Below are 27,232 nucleotides of genomic sequence, written 5' to 3' on the forward strand. Positions count from 1 at the left end.
AAGGAAGCAGTATAACCACTTGAAGTAAAAGATTTTAAAAGATCAGATTTGTGAGATGTAATGAACCAATAGGAATGAAGTAGTTAGAGAAGAAAAGGTAAAATGTCTGGATGTTTTCTCCCAGTCTGTGCCACAGGAGTCTGGGCAGTCACATCTCTCCCTTCTTACAAGGCAGCAAAACATGAAAAACTTAATCCTTCCTGTTTATACAACCTGCAACATGTTTCTGTCTTACAGTCCTGTTTCAAGAGGGCAAATGTATTCTATTTAACACGATACCCAGAAGCCAGGGAAGTGCTTAAATGTCAAAACCCCTTCTATGACTGGTGTGTCAGAGGTTTATCTCACACTACAAAATTGTTCCATAGCTCTATGGCTCCCATGAGAAAAAAAGTCATTTACTCTCTACACACTGAAGCACAATTGCTGGAATATATTTACAGTGACTAATTAACGGTGAAGAAAAATGCTAAGCTGTAGTTTTATTCTCCTTGCTGTGGCTGTGACATGATTTAAAGTGCTGTTTTTTTCATCTTGACACTCAGTCTATGCGTGCAAATTACTTGGGGAGGAGGGGGGAGTGAGAGTTATATTTCTTCATCCAGGAGCTACACAAAAAGCTGGATAGCTCCAAGCACTGGGAGCTCCTCTGGTGCCTGTGTACTGACTCAGGGCTAGCACAAGGAGTGGGAACCAAGGACCCTGACAGGTTTCCAGCACTCCAGCAAGGCTGTGGGAAATGCCTGCCTTGCCCCTGCATATGCTGATGGTGAAGGGAACCTGCAAGCAGAGTGAACCACCTTCTCCTGAACTTAAAGTGCACACAAGCAACAATTACCCTGAAATCATTGAGGCATTAGGTCAGTTTGGCATTACCTCTGTTTAGCATTAGCTCTGCAGAGGGGCAAACACCAGATTTGGAGATGTGAGCATTCCGTGTGTGTTTTGAGGGTTACCGTGTGCCAGAAGCACCTCCTAAATTCTGACTAAAATTTCAAACACTGGTAGAGAGGGTTGTTTTAACACAAAGTCCAGAGACTAAATGGCTTGAATGCCACAACCCAGGCTTGAATATCCTGGCACCTTGGCACCAGGGCAGCCCCAGCCCTAGGCATTGGGTACCTTCCTGGGCACAGGGTCTGGGATGTGGGGACCCAGAGACCTTCTGTGGCATTGCTGGGAGAGGGGCTGACAGTCCCCAGGGGCTGACATGGGATCCTGGACTAACCCCAACCCTGGGAAAGGCCATCCCTGGGTGCCTGTCACCCACCCTGCTGCTCCTCATCAGGTGCAGCCTCAGGGAACCTCTGGCCACCAGAGAGAAGGAGCAAAAAAGAGATAAGAAGACAAATAAGTATTTAAATATGTAATGGTATTTTGTTGTTAATAGCAGCATAATGGTTTTTAAATTATTTATTAAATTGTTACTGGCTGTTTTTATCACAATAACTTATAATTTATAATGAATATAAAAGAAATAATTACCTTTTTTCTCTTATTATTCTTAGGAGAAGGCCACAGACAAGGCCAAGATCTTTCCTTCACAAACAACTCTCTCCCTGAAGTCTCCTTTGATAGGTATTGGAAATAAACAGCATACTACACAATATGTTGGCTATTTTTTTTAACTGACTGGCTAGCAGTTCTTCTACTTGTAACAGTTTGTCTAGAGTTAGACAGGCTCCACAGCTTTCAATATCTGAGGTTTGGCCTGTCATTTCTGTGTTCATGTGTTTATTCCTGCCTCTAAACTCCAGTCTCATGCAATGCATTAGAAAGCAAGCTCCATTTTTTGTTTTTTTTCCATTGTTTACAGCAGTTCTAGGGTTTGTCTCTAACACGCATAAAGCATAATTCATGGAATACCTTGCTGGTAGATATGGGTAAAAAGGCTGTTGTGGACAAATTAAAATAGCAAAAGTGCATGGAAGAGAGCTCAGCTATAACAACCTCAAACTTCTAGTAGTTCAGAGCAAAGAAAGTATCTAAAAGAACTGGGCTAGCATAGTGTTTAGGCAACACTGGAAAGTATACACTACATTATATACATTCCTGTTATATACATTACTACACGCCCTAGACATCTCTGCAGAAATCTCACATAATGCAGTTATTCAAATCTGATTGTTTTTTCTTTGATGAAAATGTGGTTTACCACCACAGCTGTAGAATTTCATCCAGTTACCAGTGAGGAAGACCAGTGGGTTTTCTGTGTAGCAAGACTTCTGGTTTAGGAAGAGAATATTCTCAGAAATGGCATCCAGCCTTGAATTCAGAATACCAGTAACTGATAATCATCTATGATGGCCCTAATTAAGCTGTCCCACTGGCCTTTATTTTAAAAGCTTCGTTTTGTTTCGAGACTCTTTCTTCCCTCTTCTTTTGTTTAGTCTCCTTGTCAGACTTGCTGTCATCTAGTAGATTAAATCCCAACAAGTATTCATTATTGTACTGTGAGAAAAAAACAACTTCTTGGACTGCTTCATATTCACAGAAAACAAATGGTGCAATATCAGCCCTCAGTGAAATAGAATATACATCTTAAACCCCTGACACTTACTCTATTTAGTTTAAAAGCTTCTTTATTCAAAACATACTTTCCCACTGTCTTTAAAGAAACAACTGCTTGGCTACTTAGTATTTCACAATAAAGTGTCACATCTTTTGCCAAGGAAACGATTACTCCACAGCAAAGACAAATGATAGAGAGCTGAAGCAAGTCCAGGGCACAATGCTAAGCACAGTTGAAATTAGAGAAGCTGCGAATCAGCAATACACTGACATACATAAATAATTAGAGGAATTTGTTTTGTTTAGAACGAGCAAACAATTCTGTGGTGATGCATGATATATTTAATTATTTTCTAGAGCTCCTACTTCACAGGTACCAAATTACAAACATCATCACCTTTGGCTTTGTGCACCATCTCTTAAATAGGGTCATAGATTTACATCTAACATGTCCCATGCCTGGCAGCATGACTTCTGATTGTTGTTGCAAATTCTACAGTGATTTTTTAAAAGATGAGCCAAGATGATTTTTTTTTTGTAACCTTAGGGTATCAGTCAAAATAACATTGTATTAATAATAATTATTGTTCATTTTTTTTCACCAATGAGAAAAAATGTTGCTATCATTATGTGACTGTATGCATTTCATATGTAGTTTTTAATTGTCTGACTGCTTCATGCCTACGTTATTTCTGTATTTTAAAGCTTTTTTCTGAACTCTGCATTAATGCTTTAACATCTTAACAAACTTTCCTTAAAATATCCTTTAAAATATCTATGCTTTATTCTGTAGATAAGTCTTGCATAGGAGTTGATTAGAACTGTTAAATGAAGCATCTAATGTGAATTTAAAGTCACATGCCATCTTGTTTTCATCACTTCTCAAGGTATGTAAAATTGTCATTTAACTAGGGGTATTAACACAGCAGTGCCTAAACACATCATTATCTTTTATTCTTAGCTGGGAATTGAAACAAATAGCTTTTAATTTGTATAAAATCTTTTTTTGCCTTCAATATTTGATTATTTTGTTTCCTCACTGTACTATCAGCAGTGTTTCTCAGTACTCAGTTGCATCTCTAGGACTAAGTTATGGGAGCTTTAGAGGCTGAGCTATTAGACTGCAAGAGAGGAAAAGACTCAAAGGTCACAGAAAATTTAGAAGAGCTTTTAGCTTAAGCTCTATTTCCAAGACTGTTGCTGTGCTAATGAAGACTACGTGGTGAAAACTGCAGATGTTTGCAATACAATTTAACTAACACTTTGTTTTTAATTATATCACTCTTCTCCAAACCCACTTGCAGTATAAACAGCCCTATAAAGGAAATCTCTCAAAGCTGGTAGAAAAATGGGTCCAAGTGGCAAACAGAAAATTTCCATTCATTTGTTCTTCAGGGATTCACAGGATTAGTAATTGCAATACTTTTCCTTATTTGGCCATCTCAACTGCCTGAAATGCTGGGGGAGTTCTACATATTTCTCCTCCGTTTTAAGTTTTAGCATTTGTACTTTTAGAAATCAAAAGTACGAGAAAATAGCCTGGATGGTCTTAATATATTAAGGAAAGTATATTGCAGCCTGGGAGTTTGAAAAAGTAATTCCACTGATAAGTAGAAAATAGTTAATGTAGAATCATCATTTGATATATTCTGTAGACTCTGATAGGAACTTGCAGGTAAATCAGAAAGCCATCTATATGCAGTTCAACTCTTGAAAACATTAATTAAAACTTCCATATCAGATCTTCAGGATTAACAATGAAAAGCATCAAACTGTTGCATAATAATTTCGAGCACCCGAACTACCGTCGCACAAAGCAATGTGAAAAGCGTCTTGTTGTGTTCTTAAATGCAATTCCATAGCATTTTTTTGTCTGGTCATAAGAGATTTTTTGTTAGGCTTTTAGAAACACGTAAAGTTTTCCTTCATGCCCTGTTTTTAGGATTTTTATCCTTAAGAAGATAAGCTAAAACAAAAGTATGGCTGATTCTTCCTCCACACTTGACTGTTAAGAGAACAGTACAGATGTAGCAACATGTTTTGCCTGCAGATCATTTTCAAACATCAAATATCTTAGATGTAACTCGGGGTATAATTTGGTGATAGAGATACACTGGATTTACTTAGAATAAGTGTACAGAGTGAGTTTGAATGCCTGACAGTTAAATATTCTCTGGTTTGTTTTTTTTTACTTAAAATATATATAATGGTTAATTCTGTACAATGTTTTGACAGATAGAAAATATTACCAGGGTATTAGCTGGTATTCCAAGTCTAAGCTCTTGCCTTAGCATGAAATCAAGTACAACAGATCTGCATCCAAGCCTTGCATCTGTGGTTTCATCAAGCAAGCCCAGATGTCAGGGGATTTTCTAAATTAACAATCACCTTTTTCTGCTCCTTCTATCTCCAGAGTAAATTGCTGATAAGCCTTTTTACTGGTCTTTTCAAATGCTTTCAGAAGTAGAGGAGACCGTAAATGTAAAAATTATTTTAAAGTAACACTCCTTAGGAAAAAAAAAAAAAGTTATTCTGAAGCACTATTCAAAACAGGGAGGATTTTTCACTTGTGAAATGGTACTCTGTGAAAGTGCCACCATTATGTCTCAGGTACAGACTGGGGAAGGTGAAAATTAAAAGTTTTTAAAATAACTGTTTTGAAGAAGCAGAGGTCAATGCAGAAGTGACATGATTGATTTTTCATGTAGAAAAGCATGGTCTAAAGGCTCCCCAACTCAGGATTTGAGACCTGGGTATTTTCACAGCTGCACAGTGTGATAGCCCAGAGGGTGTTAATGTCTAAGCACTGAAATTAAATTTTATGTGAACTAAGAGCCTTCCTTCATGGGAACAAACCATTCTGAAACATCTATTGGGGGTTTAGAGTAAGTAAAGTTGTTTGTACAGATGCAGCTGTAATGTCATTTATTATTAGCACCAATTACTGTGACAGACTTTGACCTAAAAGTCCTGAAGCAAAGTAATTCTAGGGTATTAACCCAGTTTGTTTAGCTCAAAATGTAGTTTAATAAAGATCTTGCATTCATGGAAAGTGGCATATTTAACCATGATTACATAGGTGCAACACTTTCTGCAAATTATTTGGAGAGAGTATTTGTGCTTCCTACAGTAATGCCTTGAACCTCTCATATTTGCAGAGCTCAGAGGTTTGGCAGCAGGCCTGCAATATGCTAAAGCTTGCTGAGCTGTTTTTTTTTTTTTGTATCTCATTTTTTTCTTTTAGCTCAGCATAATTCTGAACTGTTCTCTGGAATTTACCTGTTACAGTGCAATTTTGCCAATAGAATTCCTGTACTGTGTGTTAGGCAGGAGTCAAAGGGCACTTCCCAGCTGGTGTGAATAGAAATTGTGTTAGAACTGCTATATGCAACAGAAATAGGATTTATTTTAGTTTTAATGTTCTGCTTACTTAAGAATTAAAGATCTGGGCTTTTTTTTCCCCCTGTTCAACAGCTTCTAGTCAGGACATAGGACTAGGTTTCATAATCTGCTCTCTATATTAACTAGGAAGCTGCTTTTCTTTAGGCCTAGGGATAGATTTTCTGTTTGGTTCAAATGAGACAGAATACAAATGGTGCTGTTCTTGGAGTTCTCTACAATAGGTTCTCTGTGATAGCTTTCTCAGGTGAATAAGCAAGATACTAATATATGATTATTGTAGTGTATTGTTTATTCCAGATTCATTCACAGAAGGGACCAATTCAGTTAAAAATTGACTTAAGGGAAGGCTTCTGTATAAATTGTCTAAATTCCTACCACATAAATTGGAAAAATATCCATCCTCATCTGTGTTAGAAGTAGACAAGAAAATAGCAGGAAGGTCCAAGTTATTTAGGATGGACAGGAGTTGAAGCAAGACTTCAAAGCAAAACGAAACCAAGGGAAAAAAAAAGAGTAGATGGTGGAGAAGTGGTCTGTATTTTGCAGCTTACTCCTGGTTAATAGCAGATGTCTTTTAAATCCCTCAGTTCTTGTCCCAGAAATGAACGAATATTGAAAAAAAGGTTTAATAAGGTATTCTTGACTTACATGAGAGAACTGGGATGGCTAAATATTACTTTAAGCATCTCCTCATAAATAAATTGCTGAATTTGAAAAGAAAACTGTGACTATGTTCCTGTAAAACAAAATTTTTCTCAGTTCCTTCTGATATTTTTAGTACACACGGAGAGCCTGATACTTGAGGGTTTTTATTTTAAAAGTTGATCGAGTTTACCAGCTTATCAAGTTGGCTACGAATTCATACGGACGGCAGGAGTTCCGGAGCACATGCAGATGATCAATACGATCAGACGATGTTCAATTGATTATTTAAATGAGTTAACTTTTATACAGTTTGGTTTGTTCCGGGTATGTGATTACAACAAGGTGATTGGGTAGCTCGGTCTGTGCACGCGTCTCATGCCTTCAGTTCGTTGGCTCTGATGCTCTGTCCATACGGTCAGAGACCATTCGTGCCACCCAAAGTCCCTCCTATCCATCCGCCTTTAGGGGTTTTCCCAGATTTTCCAGCTGTCCCTTTATCTCTAGTTTTCCTACAACTTTCAAGTATAAACACACAATTTTCTCATACCTTATAACTATAAACATACAGTATTCACCCAGCTAACAAGTATAAACATTGCATAGTTTCACACAGTTTGTAAGTATAAACACACAGAATTTTCACACAGTTTGCAACTTTCAAAGTTATGTCAAGCAGGCCTAGTGCTTCTCAAAAATATGGATTGTTCAAAATATGCCCATTTTCCTGCAAATACTCTACAAATTCATGCTAGAAATTAAATAGTGAAGGTGTTAAACCAGCATTTGCCAAACAACTGTTTAAAATGACAGACAGCTTAGTTTTACTTCTAAACCAAAATCTCACAAATTTGGTATCATTTGCTTAGTTACCCATCACCCACAATGCTTACAATGGCACCACAAGCTTCTGCAAGTCTATAACAAGCAGGACTAGTAGATATTCCTCTCCTTTTCCCTCTGTTGCACATTCTATGTGGTGAATGAGGAGCTGCATCAGAGAGTCACAGAAACCTTCAGCCTGAAATAATGGAGAGGAGAGTAAACCAAAAGAATACCTGTAGCAAATGCTAGCAAAATACTAGCAGAACATTACGCAGGTTTTTAGAGCAGGGTAAAAAAAAAAACAACCACGCTTGGTTCAAATATTTTCATTTGCCTCAACAGCACATGCTACAGGGCTGAAAGGTGCCTGAAGCTTTCTCTTGCTGTAATCTCTCCTGGTGATTGGCTTGGTTCTGTGTCAGACTACAACTTTATTGCCACTTTGGTTTTTATTTCTTGTGTGGGACTGCCAGGACTCCCAAGGAGAAGTTCTGGCAGCCCAAGAGTTGGAACCCAGTTTTTTGTTTCTCTCTCTGATCTTTGCTGTCTGTGCCTCAGCATCCTGGTTCCTTACCTCGCAGTGGCTGTTGCAGGTGTTTCCACACTCAGCTCCTTTGATGTTGGCTCCTTTCTGGATGACTCCAGGAAAAAAAAGCCAGAAAGAACCTGTCTGTGCTGGAATACACATTGTCTGCACATCTGAAGGATCAACTTCTGCTTTTTGTATCCCCACTTAATGAATGAGTACCTCGTAGTTCTTTGAGAATATACAACACAGGTGCTAAATGTTGCTTGAGTGAGCTGTGAAACATAGTAATTGTAATGTGGACATAGGGAAAGGATCCGACCTGACACTCCACAGACTCACACCAATCATAATATCTCTCTGAGTTGAATTTATTTTCCCATGTCGGCTCAAATGGCAAAAGCAGTTGAGATTGTGTCATGAACCCCTGTGCAAAACTGAACAATGGTATCTGAATTCCCAGGTATGACATTGTCCTTTCCTGGGATACACAGCTATAAACAGGAGTCAAGTCCAACACTATACTAGGCAAAACTAAGGCATGTGTGTGCAGACAGACAAACAAAACCAAAATCGAAAGAAAATAAAGCTTTAATATCTGAAGCTGTGGAAATGAAAAGTATAGGGACAGAGAAAGGGATCATCAGGTGACACTACTGAACTATTTCACATGAGCCAAGACTGAAATACATTCTTATCATAAGTACAAAAAGTGAAATATATTTTTTGTACAAAAAGTGCATGTAAATCTTGTTAATAATTTTCCCCACAGTCTCTGTATCAGCCACAGTGAAGCACTGCAGAGATCTACTGTCCCACTGCTGTTCAGTGAGGATGACTCCTGAAGACAGTATCTCCCTTATTATTTTGTTCCTTCAGTTCATGTAATATAAAATAGAGTTGTCAAATTTGCTAAAAGAAGAGTAAACATATTTCTTTGCAGTGAGGAAACAGCATGACAAACTGCAAAAATAACAGTTTTGGTTTGCTAGTATGCATGATTCTGGGACTACACTTGCCTATAAAGGCTGACCCCAGGAGATCACATCTTGTCGAGGTTTATCTTAAGCTGACACATAGCTTGACTTAGGCCTGTTGACCAAATGTGGTTGAGCCACAGATATGACAGGGTTATTCCAGCTGTCTCATGCTTTTTGTACTGCATGGGAAACAAGAATACACTAGAGAATTTGAAGATTCATAACTGCTGTGAAAAAGTTTCCTGCTCTGATTTATAGGAACACAGGATTGTTTTCGATTAAAAAAAAGGCAAGTTGCTAGTAATTTTTCTTTTGTAATTGAAACAACTTCTCTAATTTGTAAAGATTTTCTGTTTTTACCTGCATCTCCTAATGCTCCAACTGTATGATAACTAAGATATTCCAATTCAGAGTATTCTGTGATTGTAATACAATTTAAATGAATGTTGTGAGCTTAAAGACAAAAACAAAACTAGCAGGTTTTATGTGCGCAAAGGTTTGTTTCTTGTCAAAAAAACATTTCTATTTGCAAGTTTTTAAAGATTAAATACGAGCATATTTAATCAGGTGTAATTGCTCTCATTTAGTCTGAATCAGTGCTGGGAAACAAATAGTCTTATCTGAACCACAAATCAGCTCCTAAATAAAATCAATGAGAAGTACAAAAGTCACCTGAATTATGAGCTGACCCTGCTAAACAGGACTCAGGTGACCAGCGTAGATTTCAATTATTGTATCAGCTCCAGGATTGGCTTCATACTTTACATTTAGTTATTGATTTAGCCAACTTCCACACATCATTCTTTTGTCTCTAAATGTAGTGGTTTTGTTATTCTTTTTGAACTCTGCAGTTGTACAGCGACGCTTATTCCCAAGCCTAAACGTTTTGGGTTTTTTCCTACATGATGTATCCCCTGAGTGACTTGTCTTGTAATCACTCAATAAAGAAAATCTAGATAAAAAGGGTAACTAATCAGGGCAGCCAGGAAGAGTTTATAAAGGTGGATAACAGGGCATGTTGAAGAAATTAAGTTCTCTTCAATTAGAACCAAGTTTTCACATTCTCAAAGGTATCCTTTCAATGGACAGAAGTACTTAATCTTGTGAATACTGTTCTGTAGTGAAGTCTAGGAGCAGGACTTTCAAATGTAAATGAAAAAGAAGAATGGATACATTGTGAATAATATTATTGTAGTGAATTGTATTTTGTGGTCTTTTTGAAGGGTACAGAAAATGATGTTTCATACAATAATAAAACAAGTTACTGCATGGCATAGAACAGTTTGAATTGTTACAAATGCATTGTGCTTGTCCTGAGAGGTGTTTTGCAAGAGAAAGGCAGAGCCATAGTTGTCGTTGTACCCAGCTGATGGTCTTGAAAGTAATTTTTCACCCACAGTTCTTGAAAGCTTTGTCAGGGAATAAAGGAATCATAGTAAGCAGCAAGCTAAAAATACTGCAGTGAAATGGATAAGTACTGAAAACAAGGAGAGGGGTTTACTGTCTCTTTTTTCCGTTTGTTATCCTAACAATTGCAACTGCAAGACGTGCTTAGAAAGTGATAAGTGTAACGTTGATTATACTGATTGCAGGATCTGATAGATAAGTGTTTTTAGCAACAAGAAATCAAGCTGGAGTAAGCATGCCACGGAACTTCAATGTTCCCTGTGTGCAGGCAGAAGAGGGGAGAGTTGGAGAAAAAGACATTATCTTCTTCTTGGTGTGCAGGGAGGCCCAGCAGCTCCACGTGGGCCAGGAGTGGTGTGAGGGCCCCCATGGAGAGAACCAGGGCCTGTCCCACTGCCCCCAGCCAGGGAGCAGGGCAGGGACAGCTCCAGCCCTGGGCACCTCTGAGCCTGTGCTGGGTCAGGCTCAGGCTCAGTGAGGAGATTAAAGCCAACCAGTGTCAACAGGGCCCTGACACTTCTGGCAGAGAGCTCTTAGTTCACCTGGAACATTGTTATGTGGAGTTCAGCTTAACTGTTGACTCTCATTGGGCATAACTACTCTCTGACAGATCTTTCTTTGAAAAGGCAGCTTGCTTTTGTAAAATCATTAGTAGTTCTCAGAACCTGAGATGGTTTTACCAACATTTACAGTCAATTATGGTTCTGAGATCCCACAGTAGCTCTCAAAGTGCTTGTGCTAAAAGCAGTGAAACGGTCACTGAACTAAATTCACTGTGCCAACATTATTACAGAATGTCTTTTTGTTTGACCCATTAGAGAGTATCACTCGTAGTGAGGTCGCTAAGATTGTTCTCCTGGTCTTCTTGGGCTGGCTTCCTTTCAGGTGCATTTAAGAACCAGAGTGTTTATTCCCTCTCACAGTGACTGGGACATCTGTGTAGTGCTAAAGGAAGCCCTGCAAAATCATTTGTTATAATGAGAAAGCTGTAGTGAAGCATCTGTACCTGTTTGTTAATGTTTCTGAAAAAGCTGTTCATTTGCATAGATACCTTAATGAAACATTAGTAAATGCTGCAGACCATGGCTTTTGCACATATTGGACTGTTCCAAATGAAATGGAGGAGTGAAATGTTGGTAGGAGTTGTTGGTTTATTGAATTGTGTATTTTGAATAATTGTTTTTTTCTGAGGTGACTGTATGTGCCCAGTTATAACAAGCCATTGTTTTCTGAGCTCTCATTGTGTGGTCTGTCACCAGCCATCAAAAGTTCAGTTGTGTGCTCTTTTTTCTAGCTAAAGTGGGATGACTTGTAGGGAGTTTGATTGCAGCTGGTAACTGAATAGGGATTTGAACTGAATTTTCATATCCCTCCTTTGTGAAGAGAAGTCCCTAGCAAGAAACCCGGAGAATTTCTCAATTAATGTAGGAAAATCTTATAAAACATGCTAATGGTGACGGAAGAAATGTAGGCTTTCGAAAATTGTGTATGTCCATGCTTGCCTATAAGTACCTTTTGGATTTTCCAATCACTTTACACTTTATTATTTTAATTGAACCATCTTGTCCTAGGGAGATTAAACATATTCCCAAGTGTATAATCTTATTTTGCTCAAGAAGAAATCTGTATTCCACATTGCCATTAATTCTGGTGGAGCAGCTGGTTACTAGTTAATTTTATGTATTACTACCTGATTGCATGAACTCTACCTTTGTCATTTCTTCATCTAATGTGAAAGGTCTACATGATTTACAAGCTAAATGAAATTAGTAGTTTATATAACAGGGTTTAATGACATGGTGTGATTTTAAACGATGATGCTGTTTTTGTTACCAATTAGCGTTAAATTTCTCTACCACTCTTACTCTGTATTTTCATCTTGGGGAGGGTAAACAGAAAACGAAAATTTCCACATCTGGCCAGACTGATGTGAGAAATAAACAGGTAATATTTTTATTTTTGATGCTTGACACACATTGCCATAAGAGAAAATAATTGTAAACAGTCAGAAGATTTAATAGATACCCAACAAAATTGTTTATTAAAATTCCTGAGGGAGTGTTATGCCAATAAGATAACTTGTTTATTAATTAAATCAAACAATATGATGGATTTGGCAATGTAACATAGAACACTTTTGCCTGACTTTTGCAGAAGCAAACTTTATGCTTATTTTGAAAACAATTTGAGAGATGAAGGTAAGCTTTCTCAAGAAATGGAGCATTACTTTCATCAGATCTTCAAATATATGGCATGAAATGGCTGCTCAAAAGTTGTTCCCATTTGAGAGGTGAATGAGAAAATGATTATACCACTGATGAAGGCTCTTCAAAAGAGAATGGGAACAATATGTTCCAACTTCTTTTCTTTCCTGTAACTGAATGATTTTTATTTTTGCTTTCATCTGTATTTTCCTGCATCTTTTGTAACATTAGTGAGACTTTTGAACGTCTTTCCAAAAGTACTGTGGGCACACAAATCTGACCTGTGCCATGAACTTGAATCTAAACACTCACAGCTTGAACTTCATCCATCAATTGAGCTCAGGAATTGCAAGGACAAGCAACTTCCTTTAATATTTTAGAAATTAACTGAAAAACAAAACCTGCCTTTGGAATTGAAAGTTTTCTTTAAATTTTAGAAGAGGTAATAGTTTTCTAGATTTTTTTTTAATTGAATTATCTTTTCTCTTGGATTGTGCAGGCTTTTAAGTTTGTTGTTTTCTGCAATATTCAGTTATGCTTACAATATTCCAGCTTAATGTCCAATCAGATATATGTTACAATCTGTATTTCAGGACAGAAATATTTGGAAATGCCATTTATCTAAACCCAGATTTTCATAGATTTTGAATCTCCAATGGAAATTTAACTCCCAAAAATTGGTTCCAATGAATCTAAGCTAATTCAGACTTACCAAATATGAAAATGTTTGCTGACAATACAAACGTTTTTTCCTCAAAACCTCTCCCTCCTTTTCCCTCTCCGCTTCTTTAAGAGATGTCTCTTTTATTCCTTTTCTTTAGGGCAACATGTTTTACACCCATTATCTGTACTGTGCTCACCCACGCCTTTCTCAACAATCTCACTCTGCATTGTGATGTCTCTTTTCTGTGCAGTTGTTCAGCTTCTTTGTATTGTGACCTTCACTTCTTTCTCTTTCCAACCTACTACACACATTTATGTCTCACATTCCTGCCTTCCATTTTCCCCTCACCTGTCTCTTTCCCGTTGCTTTGTCAAACTCTTGTGCCTCCCATCATCAGATTTTCTCTTGTTACATGTGGAATACACATAAATTCTCTAAAATGGGAGTTATTATTCACACTTTCTTCTCATTTGTCACTAACAACTCCCTCTCTAGTGACTACTCAGATTAGAGCACCTCAGGAGCTCTTTATACTGTCTCCCACTAACTTACCAGTGACACTTATTTTGTTCTCACTGCCTCATATACTCATCACTTTTTTCCCACCAATGGATTTTGACTACATGTTCACATTGCCATTGAATCGCAAACTCTGTTTGAGATTATTTGATTTTAAGAGACCAAAAATATATATTGGGCTATACAAAGCATGAGTCCCACTCCCTGTCATGTTAATCATCTGATCTTACTGGATGTTGTCCAGCAGCCTTTTCAAGTCTCCTATCACACGGCCTTTCTAGTACTGTGCATGAACATTGTATATTTATCTCTCTTTTTGCCCTTGCTTTGGTTCAGATGTTTTCTGGTTCCTTATAAGATCCTTGTTTCTCTTTCTTTTTTTTTTTCTCTTCTGTTGAATTTTAAGCTTCCCTACCTTTCTAGTGATTTCTTCTCCTTCCTCTATCCTCCCTCATATTCATTCAATCCTTGCTTTAGAGTGCAGTCACCAAGTGAAGAATACAACTCTAAACAAAGTTTATGCTCACCAGCTTGAGATTAGAAATATTTGGGTCTGGCATTTATTGAGTTGACTTTGTTATTAAACCAAACTATAAAGCTATGAAATTAAACTTGCCTGATTCAAAATGGTTTCTTCTTAGATATTCATTGCCCGATGAGAATAAATATTATGCAGCGTCTCTGTAAGAAAACTCATTTTTGTCAGAAAACAGGCTCTGTTTAGACTAAAAGTCAAATTGGTCCTTTATGAGAATGAAAATATACTATATTATATTGAATATAATATTATAATAAAAATAAAGCACAAATATAATAAAATTGCTAAATATTATAATGAAATAATTAACATTTTAAACTATATATAAACATAAAGGTTAGTCTGTCTCCAAAAAGTGTTTGTAATGCTGATCTACTGAAATCTTCTGAATCTGTCATGTGTTGTGCTAGAAAAGTAAACCTAAAGCCAGAGAACAAAACCCGACGTCTGGAATCCTGAAGACGTGTAAGGGGGTGTTTTCCTGTTTCTGTTATAATTTCTTTTCACTTTTCCATATCTGACTGATATGCAGATGAGCAGAGTGGTAACTCCACTCAAGATTAAAGCTGAGTGTTCTTGTGTGAGTAACAAAGTTTATCTTCCTCCCCACAATTCCTTTAAACTCATTTTTCAATGCACCCCACTGCTTTATGTAAATGTTATAGTTACTGATTGGGGTTTATTGGCCAAGTAATTGCTTACCAATATTCAAATATGTTCTTTCTCAACAGATCCTAAATAGGAATAGTTGAATTCAATGTATTTAGTTATTTATTTATTTGTTACTAAAAAGGGAAAAACAGGTATGTCCACATATCTGTCATGGTAAAGAGAACAATTAAGTTTTAATTAACCTTTAGAATTCCAAAGAGCTTAGTGGTGGATGATGATGAACAGAGGGAGGTGAGGGGATAGCAAGGTTCAAGTACATGAATGCTGTACAAAGGGATGTTTGAAAGTGCTTTAGGCAAAGCAGGTAAGCTTCAGCGCGTTTTTTTACCTGCTAGAAAAAGAAAGGGTTTGTTTTCAGATAGATTGTTTCCCTCAATACCATTCAGTTTGGAAGCTCAACATTCTTAAGACAATGATATCTTTTTGTTTGCTCTTTTCTATGGACTATTTCAGTGGATACAATGATACATTAGGTGTATATGCTCTAGATGTACTGAAAGAATCTTTCTCTCATCCTGTGAACCAATCTTTTGGGGCACATTAACCATTATTTGTGTTCTGTGGCAAAGTAATCTGCACAGTCAGACTAAGCTCCCTCTGGGACAGAGTCTGTGGCTCTCTGACCCTTTGGTTGCCAGTAGATTTTGGCAAACAGGAAAATAAATGTTAGAAAGACTGTAGTAGACCACACACAACTTCAAAGGTTAATTAAAAGAAAGAGGAATATTTTGCTCTAGCAAAGAGTTCAAACTAAATGGACTCGAGAGGAGTGTCACTGGCAAGAAGTAAAGAACAACAAACATCCTTCCACAGTGGTAAGTTTTGCAGTAGTGGTAATGAAAGTCAAGGATAATCCCAAAGGTATTGTTGAAAGTAGTATTAAGGCTTCCTATTTGTATATTAGTCTATTTATCATTGGTGGTCTGCAAAACCACCCTAATTCCAGTCATGTCTTTTTTATAAGCTGGACTGCCAATCAAGTTAAAAACTGTGAAAAGTTTCCGATGAAAGATCAATAATTTTTACAGTATTATGCAATCATTTCTGTGGAACATTTATCAGACTAAAGAGTCTTTTATCTATCTGTTAGAGGTTATATGAATTAATGGTTTCAACATACTGAAGAAATGGTATGAGAATATAAAACATTTCCATTCTCAGTCTGCAACTGATGTGTTTCAAATGCCTTGCTAAGCTGCTGCTGTTGATACCAAGGAAGAATTAGGGTGGTACTTGCTACGGAGTAACCAAGAACCCAGACTCCTGACCACGTGGCTTTGTGAAAGTTGGAGAAGTAAGGCTTTTGGAAAAGAGGCCATCTGTCTATAAGACTTCTCCTGTCTCTGCCAGTGAGAAATCAGAATGTCTTTATCTGTTATTTTTCAATGCAATACTGTAAAACAATTGCTTTACTGATTTTTTAGTGTAGCCTATCAGCGTGAATGTGGAACACTGAGAATTCACCAGACCTTTCTGATGCAGCAATTACTATTTGTCATGGAGCTTCTGCACTAGGATATAGAAAATGAAGCAGATCTGTTCTGTTATTTTTCAAAAGCTACTGTAATGAAACATTGTAGTCGTGGCAACAAATCACAAATGGTAATTTGCACTCACTATGCAGCCAATTAAAATTCTGTGTAAAAGCATTGGCAAGATAATATTTTCTGTCTAATATCATAGATTTTTGCCTTAACTTCTCTTGTTCTGGGCACTTTAAGTGCTAATGCACTTATCTGTCTAACATTTGGTTGCCTGGTTGCCTATAGATTTTGGAGAATGGAAATGTTTTATGTTCCCTTACCAAGTTTCCTCAGTATGTTGAAAACACTGATTTATATATTTTGTAACAAAAAGATAAAATATTCTTTAGTCTGATAAATGTTCCACAGAAATGATTGTATAATACTTTAAAAATTATTAATCTTTCATTGGAAACTTTTCACGGTTTTAAACTTGATTGGCAGTCCAGCTTATAAAAAAGACATGACTGGAATTAGGGTGGTTTTGCAGATCACAAGTGATAAATAGATAAATATACAAATAGGAAGCCTTAATACTACTTTCAACAATACCTTTGGGATCATCCTTGACGCTGGGGACAGAGTGGCTGCAGAGCAGCCAGGCAGAAAGGGACCTGGGGGTACTAATTGACAGGAAGCTCAACATGAGCCAATAGTGTGCCCAGGTGGCCAAGAAGGCCAATGGGATCTTGTCCTGTATCAAAAATAGCGTGGCCAGCAGGAGGAGGGAAGTGATCCTTCCCCTGTACTCTGCGTTGGTGAGGCCACACCTTGAGTATTGTGTTCAGTTCTGGGCCCCTCAGTTCAGAAAGGATATTGAGGTGCTGGAGCAGGTCCAGAGAAGAGTAACAAGGCTGGTGAAGGGACTGGAGCATAAGTCCTATGGGGAGAGGCTGAGGGAGCTGGGGTTGTTTAGCCTGGAGAAGAGGAGGCTCAGAGGTGACCTCATCACCGTCTATAACTACCTGAAGGGAAGTTCTAGCCAGGTGGGGGTTGGTCTCTTCTCTCAGGCACTCAGCAATAGGACAAGGGGATACGGGCTTAAGCTGCGCCAGGGGAAATTTAAGTTGGATATCAGGAGAAAATTCTTTACAGAGAGAGTGATCAGGCATTGGAATGGGCTGCCCAGAGAGGTGGTGGATTCACCATCCCTGGAGATTTTTAAACGCAGATTGGACGTGGCACTGAGTGCCATGATCTAGTAAATGGACTGGATTTGGACCAAGGGTTGGACTCGATGATCTCGGAGGTCTTTTCCAACCCAATCGATTCTATGATTCTATGATTCTATGATTCATTACCACTACTGCAAAACTCACCACTGTGGAAGGATGTTTGTTGTTCTTTACTTCTTGCCAGTGACACTCCTCTCAAGTCCATTTAGTTTGAACTCTTTGCTAGAGCAAAATATTCCTCTTTCTTTTAGTTAACTCCTCTTGAGAAAATTGCATTTCCTTTTAAATGGAGAATTCTGTCCCACTTTTCACCATGGCAGAAAAAACTCCTAACATGTGTCAAGTTTAGTTACATGTTTCTTTTGAGACAAAGCACTGATGAGAGAACTGTCACTGGCACTCCAAGAGATGCTCACTAGAGAACAGATGCTGCTGCATCGGGCTTTGTCAAGCAGCAATTCCATGTGTGGAATTCTCCAAGGAGCAAAAATCATTCATGCTTCAGCAACCTCTAAATACAAAGTATGGTGTGACCATGCTGGCACCAAAGTAGTTTCTGAAAAATCTTTGAGAGAAGTTTTGTGCCTGTGGTGCTAGTCAGGGATAAAATTCTCTGGGATAAGCAGTGTCTGTAATAATGAAATCAGACACATTTTGTGCAGAAGCACAGAATATAAATAACTGTCAGGTTCTGGGAGGACAACTGCACATGGAGTGATCTCCCTGCCAGTACGTGACATGCCAAAGTGACTCCAGGAACCCTTGCCAAAGATGACTCCTCCCTCTAATTGTCACTTCATACAACTGGCTCTGCAAGCTCAGAGGAAGAGAGACTGACAGAATTGTGGGAGAATTATTTTGAAGTGCTTGACTCAGAGAAGGGAGGTTAATATGTGCTGCTGGGCTTATCAGGCCTTTGAGAAGCCACAGTAGCCCTGACAAGCTTTGAAATAACTGAAAAAAAACCCCAAAAAATCTTACTGAATTGCAAAGCTTAGTCAACAGTTATTCTGTTTGGAGACAGGTCCAGAAGTCCTGTACACTGAGTCCACAGTGGATTTGCACAGTGCCTGGTTTCTGAGTTCTCTTCAGCTACAGACTCAGGTCCAGCAAGAACTCCCCAGAACTGTAGTCCAGAGTTGCAGAAAAGGCCTTCAGAAATGCTCAGAAAAATAATGAGGCTTTGACTTTCCTAGGTATGTCAGGCAGAGGTTTCAATATATCCTTATATTTTTTTCAGTAGGTTTCTGAGTTTGGAACCTTTGGTCTTGAGAAATGAATCAGTCAGGAGTATCAAATGATGCTTCACTCCATTCCTGCTCTGTGTGTGTATGTCCTGTCTGATATTGTGTCAGTCATGATGCCTTTATGATGCCCCTCTCTGCTGCTCTAGTCAGTCCAGCTCAAAACCCATTCACCTACAAACAAGCCTCTTTTGTAATATAACTGTCATAAAAAAACCCTGTACCTTGATATTTGACCAAACCATTAAATAATAATAATAATTAAAAAGTAGGAATTAAAGTTTTTCTTTTTTTTCTTTTTCTTTTTTTTTTTTTTTTTAAGAAGACAAACTTTCAGAGGTACTGTAAAAGTATAGAAACTAATAACTTGAGAAAGTGAAAACTGGTTAATGCTTAGTATTTCAAGAGACATCAGTGCTGCCAAAGAAATCTGAGATCTTTGAAATAAATAGCCCTAAACATGACTTACTAGATTTGGGAGAGAAGACAGGCTTAGGCTTTAGGATGCCCTGACAACCACTGCAAGTAAATAATCTAATGAAAGTGCAAGGGCCAATGGTTTTGGATCTCAGTCACTGCAGTAGCTGTGCAAAGACAAAATTTTAGCCTATAATTTATGAGGGGTGTTTGTGTGGCAGCTTCATGAATCCATTCTTTTCCTTAAACTTCCTTTTTATGTCCTTGTTCCCACTTTTTAGCAGCATCTTGACATTTTTTTAAACACAGTTGCTTCCACTGGGCAAAAGACAGCATGTCTTTCTTCACCTCTGTTTACCCTGAATGCTTTTTTCTGTCACTTAATTCTCTGGATGTCACTTCTGCCTTTGCCTCTGTTTGCTGTCTCCACCTTCATCATTCCTGACCTCCCTTCCTTAATTTTCTTGTCTTCTCAGAGTCCCTGAATCCTCCTGAGATCCTTTTCCTGGTCACAGGAGGTGCTCAGGAACACTGTCAAAGCAGAATGGAGCTGTTTCATCTCAAAGAACTTTTCTTAGGCTCACTTTGAAAGGAGGTATAAAGACAGAGTAACTGTCTGCAGGTCATCAGACCCCAATTGCTTCCCCAAGTCCTGTGAGCTGGCAGAGTAGTGACACTGTCACCTGTCAGCTTTTGTCCTTCCCTGTGAGTCGTGTTGTTTCCTGTTTTGCTTTTCCTTCCCCATGTGTAAGTGATGACATGATTATGTGACCACTTGGTGTCATTGATTTCCAGAAAGCCACTGCTACCATTTACATGTATAATTAGAAGAATGGAAATACAATCCTAAGGTTTCTAATACCAAACACCAAATTAAGATCAGACTTATTTTTAAGTACCATGACTTTTCATCCAGCTGTGATATAGACTAGAGTAAACTTCTTTTAAAAAATAAAATAAAATAAAAGGTAGTATAGAGGGAAAAGAGATGTCCACTATTATGAAAAGCTACTGCTGAAATAACAGCTGTGATGATCTTTTGCTTACCCTGATTGCTAGTGCTCCACCATATTGATCTGGAAACAACATGTTAAACTATAATATCTGTGATTTTAGTCCTTGAATTCTTTAAAGCAGGAATCAGGTAGGTGTGTAGGGATACCTGTGTCATGGAAGTGCAAGACTCTCACTTTTTTTGTCCTTACAATGCTCTATTTTACCATATTTTTTCAACTTTTAAACATTTTTTAAGAACAAAATAAACTATGACAAGCATCTGGACAGTGTTTCTTTTTCCTAACTCAAATTAAAACTACCTTGCAGCAGCACAATGCAAGATGCTGTGGGTTAGAACCAAATTTCTGCAAGTCTTTTGGTGACAGTGAAAGAGATGAAAGAATATGCTTGTTGTCCATTTTCCACTTTATCTGACAGTCTGTGCTTAGGGCAGTAGACTTTTGAGATCTTTTGAGGATGCAGGCACAATCCCTGCACACAGAATCTGTTTCCTCTGTGTGATCCCAGGAGATGATGTACTAACTGAAGAAAAGGAGTGTTGGAGAAGCTTCCACGTGTTTAAGCCTCTGGCTTACAGAGTCTGGCTTAGCAGGGGGGCACAGGGGACACTTCCCTGATCAAGGAGAGACACCACCAGGTCCCTCTTAGTGTTCTTCAAGTAAAAGGCAAGAAATAAAACTCATATGTGGTAAAGAAATGGAAAAAACCAAAGTACATCAGATAAGACTGTGAAAAACTGCACATGGAGCTATAATGGACAGAGGGGCCAAGCACTCAATAGCAAGGCACCATTAAATTCTGCTACTAAAGTGTCCATAAATATATCAGCTAACTAAACTGCTATCAATAGTGCATTCAAATTTAATTAATTAATTAAAATAAATTAAGGTGTAGTTTTGCTTGTGCTAATTTTAAAAGTTAAATGCTTGCTCACAACCATAATGATAATTGCAAAAAGAAGTGGAAAAGTTGGGATAACTTCCACAGTTAATGACAAACCTGGTGACAAATGAAGTCAAAATATCAGAGAGAAAAACTGGATGAAAGAAAGCTGGCAAATGTTTATAGCAGCTACATTTCTAGGCTGTCACTGTCAGGTATAGTAAAAGCAGCTACTTGAGTGTTTCAGTACCTGACAGACTTAGGAGATGGCTGTTAAATCTGGGGTGGGGAATGTTCCTCCTTAAGGCTGGGTAAGTTTTGACTCCTGTTCTATGATTCCTTTGTTACAATACTGTAATGGAAGTATTGTGTAAAGATATATAACAGACATTGAAAGAGCTTTATCTGACAGTTCAGAAATGCTTTATGTGAAATGCAGCTCATGCAGTTTAATGTATTTTCTGGATGCAATATGTGAGTGTTTAGGCAGGGCCTGAAGTGATTGTGGTGCTTGTCAAGTCCTGTGCAGGTTCCCACACGTGGCCTGTTCATCAGCTCTGTGCTGCTGCCAGGGGAGACAAATCTCAGATATTCACTTCCCACTCCTGATTGCCTTGGGAAGGCAGGTGCCTTGGTGGGAAGGTATCCATGGCATAATCCAGCCAGGTTCACAGCTTTGACAGCTGGGAGATGGGAACAAGGGGCAATGCCACACACTGTTCCTGTCTGGCTCTCTCAGTGTGACCTTCATGGCTAAGAAAGGCAAATTCCATCTTGGGTCAAAGTATGAAAACTCTGACTGCTTAAAACACTTCTTTTTTTTCTCTTTTTCTTTGACTCATGCCAACCTGTGTTTCCATGGCAATAGGAATGAAAATCTATTGGCAGCTTGTAGGCAGGCAGCAGATGACAGCTCTCAGTACCAGATTTCGGCAGTTGACTTTCAAATAACAGTTCTAAGAACCCACTGCAATAAAAAGCACAAAGATTTTAGTACAATATTGGCTCCTCCTGTATGTATTACTTTAAAATGGAGGGAAAGTGGCTTGAGGATAAAAATATTGTTTAGAAAAGTGTTTATGCCTCTCTATTGTCAACTTGTGCTTTTTGGCATCAGTCCTGCAGTGTACACAGTGTGCATAGATGTAATTGTATATTTATATGCAATTCAAATATGATAGTGTAATTTTTGATAATCCAAAAAGATATTTGATATCTCTAACAGTGATATAGTTTAGGTAAAAAAAGAAACTTGCAGAAAGGAAGAGAAGAAACTCACAAAACTTTGGGGAGGAATTTAGGATTTCTTTTCTTAGGACTCATCAAACATAAAGGAAGATTCTAAGAAAGAAACATCTAAAGGGAGAAGAGGTGATTTGGGGATTCTCTGAAGAGCTTCCCAGGTGGGAACACAGCTGTAAAACCTTGTTAAAGAACAGATTTTTCACTCTGCTTGAGAGTGTTCCAGGCCTGATCAGAAGCAGCCATAGACAGTCATCTTGTGGGTGCTAAACCTGCGTACCCTTTGCAACCACATTTGCTGCCAGCAATAAAACTGCCCTTTTTCCCTCTGCCCAGTGTGGGACTTGCAAGCAACTACTGGTTTGTAAACCTGATCATGAGGAAAAACTCTTTTGCTGGTTTGTTTTTTTTTCTTTACAGCACACAGGTGGTGAAGCTGTTTTGCATGTTAAGAAAAAAAAAAAGAGCCCTAATTCACTGTCCTACCAGCACTGGTCAATATTTATTTTAACCGGAGCTGGAAAACTCTGAGTCAGCACCTGTTTGGATATTTTATGATTTGTCCTTTATATGTAGTTTGCATGGTTTGCATACAATTTTCCTAGTGATATTCACTTTTGGAAGAGTGAAAACAAATTAATTTATGGTATTTAAACCAATTTCAATGATGTCAGTATTTCACAAGCCTTGTGGAAGACTTGGGTTCATAGAGAAATTTCTAAGCTGTTTTCTTTCTCATCACTTTGTTGTGAGTGTCTCATAAAAGGTCAGTCCATTAAATCACTTCTCATGAAAGGCATTAAAAGCTGTGAATTGGTAATCCTAAACTCTTCTCTCCATCTACAGGATTAAAAAAATTGTATGTGATGGAGTTCCTGCTGAATGCAGACCAAAAGTCAGTGACTTGAAGTTGGATATTCAAGATCACTGGCTTTTCTCTCTGCTTGAATAACTATGAATAATGATAATGTTTTGGAGAAAACAACAAAATGAAAGATTTATCCAAAAGGAGTAAAAAGAAAAAAAAGTCATTGTCACTGGTTAGGTGGTGCATTAGGATATTTAATTTTCTCTGGGTGACACTATTTTCTGTGGAATGCTCCTGCTTGAACGTGTACTCACACAGCTCATTGTTCTTGGCAAGAAAGCATATTTTTTTCAGAGCTAGGGCTTTGCTAGCAGAGTTCCAGCTTCCAACCCTTCTTGGCTTCATCCAGCTTTCTCAATCTACTTTCTGTCTTGGATAAAGAGAGTTAAAAAGACACTAAGTTTCTCCCCCCTGCACATATTTGTATCACAATACCCAGTGTTTCTCAGGAAAAAATACATGCATGAAAAGTCTCTTTTCACCTCTTGCCCTCAAAGGCAACTAATTTGAATTCAGTTTTTAACAGCTTCCATGCATCCCAATTGTCTTGATTGAGCAGAATGAGGATTTAATGTGCAGTTACAGAATGTCATCCTGCTTCGGTTGGAAAACAGTCTTGCCAATTGTTCTCCTGGCCTGAGTGTCCCAAGTGTCTTATTTAGAAATGAAATGCAGGTTCAGGAGGCTTCTGTGAGATTCTGGCTATTCCTTTATCTGTTTCTGTATAAGCATATTATCTTTAGTTAGTCACAAAACACCCAAGATTAACAGAGGAAGTAAATTTTCATGAGTGCTTCAGCAGAGGGAAGGTAAAGATGCCATTTAGAGGTGGCAAAGTGTGTGTTCCAAAGGCCAGAATAAAAGCAATGTTTACAAATGGGGTCCAATTTCCCTATTGTGCCAGCCTTGGCTAGAACACTCTATATCCTAAGCTAAATATTGAGCATTATGGGGTTAAAATAGGGAGCTGGAACAATTCTTAAAAATTTGGGCTTCAAACAGAATCTAAGAGTTAGACCACTGTTTTTAGCCTTACACGTGACTACAGGCTTTCTTCAAGGCCCTTTTTTGTTCCAGACATTAGCAGATTTAGCTCTCTGAGGAATATTACTGCTCCTTTGCTCAGGACAGCCCATCGCCTACATTATGATTCCTTGGAATTAGATTGCAAGGAACGAATGTCTTGTCCATCTAAATAGAAATCTTTTTGTCACAGCTGTCGACCCCTGTCATGGGAACCATTCCCCACAAAGATGCAAAGCTCTGGGAGGTGCTGCTGACTGGACATCAAACCAGGAGGTAACCAAGTTTATTATCTGTTAAGTTTTTGCTGAACTTTCATCCACCTGCAGTGTCAGGAACACCATGCTGAGGAGTATTTTCTCCCATAAAATTGTGTTCCAATTTTTTAGAGGCAGATGACATATTTTGTCTGCATTTCTGGGAACTTGGCACACTAACCCATGTAGTTTGCTGAGCTCACTAATTCCTCTTGCTTTGGAGAACCTAATAATTAAAACCCCCTCAATTCATTGCAGTGATGGCAACTGAAAGTCTGAAGTGATTCTAATAGGGTATTGAAAGGCAGCCTTAAACAACCCAAATACAGTAGTGATGACATTAAAGACACAGGAAGCACTGCTGAGCCTGTAAGGATGATGTTGGGAAATCATGTCTAAAGCTGAGTGTGTAGTAAATCATTGTTTCTGATGCCTGTGTTGATGTTATGATTTGCTCCGAGTAATGTGAGAAGTGTAGATACTGAATAACTGTGACCTGCTAAACTCGTTTGTTAATGTCCAGTGTCCCTCATTAGAACATCAGCAGATTTCCATGAACAGGAAATGAAGAGAAGGAAAAAAGTGTTTTTTGACTAATGAAGCTGGTTGAAGCCAGAAGAATATTCACTCGTCAGCCACCAGTCATTTGTGTTTTAGTTCTGTGACTTGGGTACCTGTTGTGGCTGCATCTCATAAATACTAAAGCACCCCACTGACACCCTCCTAAGCTCCAGGTTTCCCCTTGTCATCTAGATCCAACCTTTTCCATTGAATCCTGATCAGTTAACAGATGTCATGATTTTAATATCTGCTTTTGTCTAAGGAGGCAATAAAGTAAACTACATATACGAGAGGCCCAATCTCGAACTATTTGTGAAAAAGAGTATCTAAAACTCTCATATCTTTGGGCAATGGAGGGGTTTCTCTGAGCAACTTAAGTGCTACAGTTTAAATTCCCGGTCTCCCGTGGTTGCTAATATAAAGAGTAGGAGTGAGAACACTCCATGGGCTCTGACCCTGACATAGAAGAAGACGTTTTTTCTAAAAAGCCAAGCTTTTGCTTTCTTTTGGGGTGAAATACTTTGCCTCCAGCTAATCTGCCAAACCAGAAAAAGCTCTCAGCATGAGTTTCCTTTCTTTATATTAAGGGTATGTTTGTAATACGAGACTTTTCTTTGTGGGGAAGTAGCTAAAATCTTTAATATGCTGAAAATCTTTACAAACAAGATGGTTGTGTATGAATAAAATATCTAATTTTATATTAATATACAAACTCTGTTTAACAGATATATCATGTCTAGGGTTTCTTAAGGTCTTTTAATCTACTTTTTTGATATTAGTTTGGCTTTGGTTTGTTTGGGAGTTTTTTTTGTGAGTTTGTAATGAGAGTCGATCTATTGATGGTTTAGACAACAACGGAACATATTGCAAGAATGCTGATGGTTTGCAGTGTAATTTTGTTTTTATTTAAAGATTTTTATTTAAATAATATTTAAATGTTGACAGCAACAATAGAAATTAGGAGATAAAGTAGGGCAAGAAAAGAAAAGGGAGAGTGTGGGTCTGTTGTCACTAATTTCCATAGGCCAACCAGTTAATTGACACGTGAGAGTTTATGGTCGTGAAGTACAGCCCCAGAGTTCAGTGACTTTATTACTTCTGTAATAATCTGAATTGTAACTCTCTGCTGAGAATCGTTAAATTTCTCAGCATTTAATGGCCCTTTGAATTAAATCACAATATATGAAAATGAGTACTTGTGTGTTTGCCCACATATGCATATCTCCTTATGGATATTTATATTTATTTTCTTTTTTTTTCCTTAGGATGTTCTAACATCTAAAGAAGGAATAAAATGAAAGTCATGTGAAATTATGTGAAATAATAAGTTTTAACTTTGTGCATCAGGACTTTTAGGAAACTAAATATATACAATATCTTTTTAAAGCATAAACCTGCCTCTTTTATGTCTCTGGTTCTGTTGAACAGCGAAAAAAACCCTGAAGCATATCAAAAATCAGAGGTAAAAATGCAATTCTGTGGCATGCATCAAAGAAACTATTTTTTTTGCATGTGCTATACAGAATTTACAGAATTGGAACAAACTATGCCTTTGAGATGACAGCTATTCATACATATTCTAGCAAGGTAGTGCAGGGATGCAGGATACATTCATTTCAGGCTGAATTAAGGAATCTTGTTTATTACTCCAATCCCCAATTTCACACTTCATCAAGAATTTGGAAAACACTGGTTCTTACAAAAATCCACTGAATCTTTTTTTCTCTTTTCAGATAACCTTCCAAGTGGTGTGCACCAGGGCTGCTGTGACTACAGGAAAAGAATTATTCCTAACTGTGGGCAAAATATATTTATGACCCAAAAATGCCAGTTTGGTATAAAGTAGACATTTTAATAGTAGGTTTACATGAAATAGTGAAAACAGATGATATTAAACATATATCATCATGGCCAGTCTTGGCGAACGAAGATTTGGAAACATACATATAAATCAGCTAAATGCACTATAACTTCTATATCTCATGGAAGACTTACAATGATTTAAAAGTACAATTCTGTTCCAAACTATTCACACTTAAAGAAGTGGTGCATGATAACAGTGAGAGCATTTCGTTACTCTGTTCATGAGGTGCTATCATTCTGAATTAAAGAAATAGAAGTGTTTCAGGTTAT

The sequence above is a fragment of the Pseudopipra pipra genome, chromosome 2 (assembly GCF_036250125.1).
Source record: "Pseudopipra pipra isolate bDixPip1 chromosome 2, bDixPip1.hap1, whole genome shotgun sequence".
NCBI classification, from domain to species: Eukaryota; Metazoa; Chordata; class Aves; order Passeriformes; family Pipridae; genus Pseudopipra; species Pseudopipra pipra.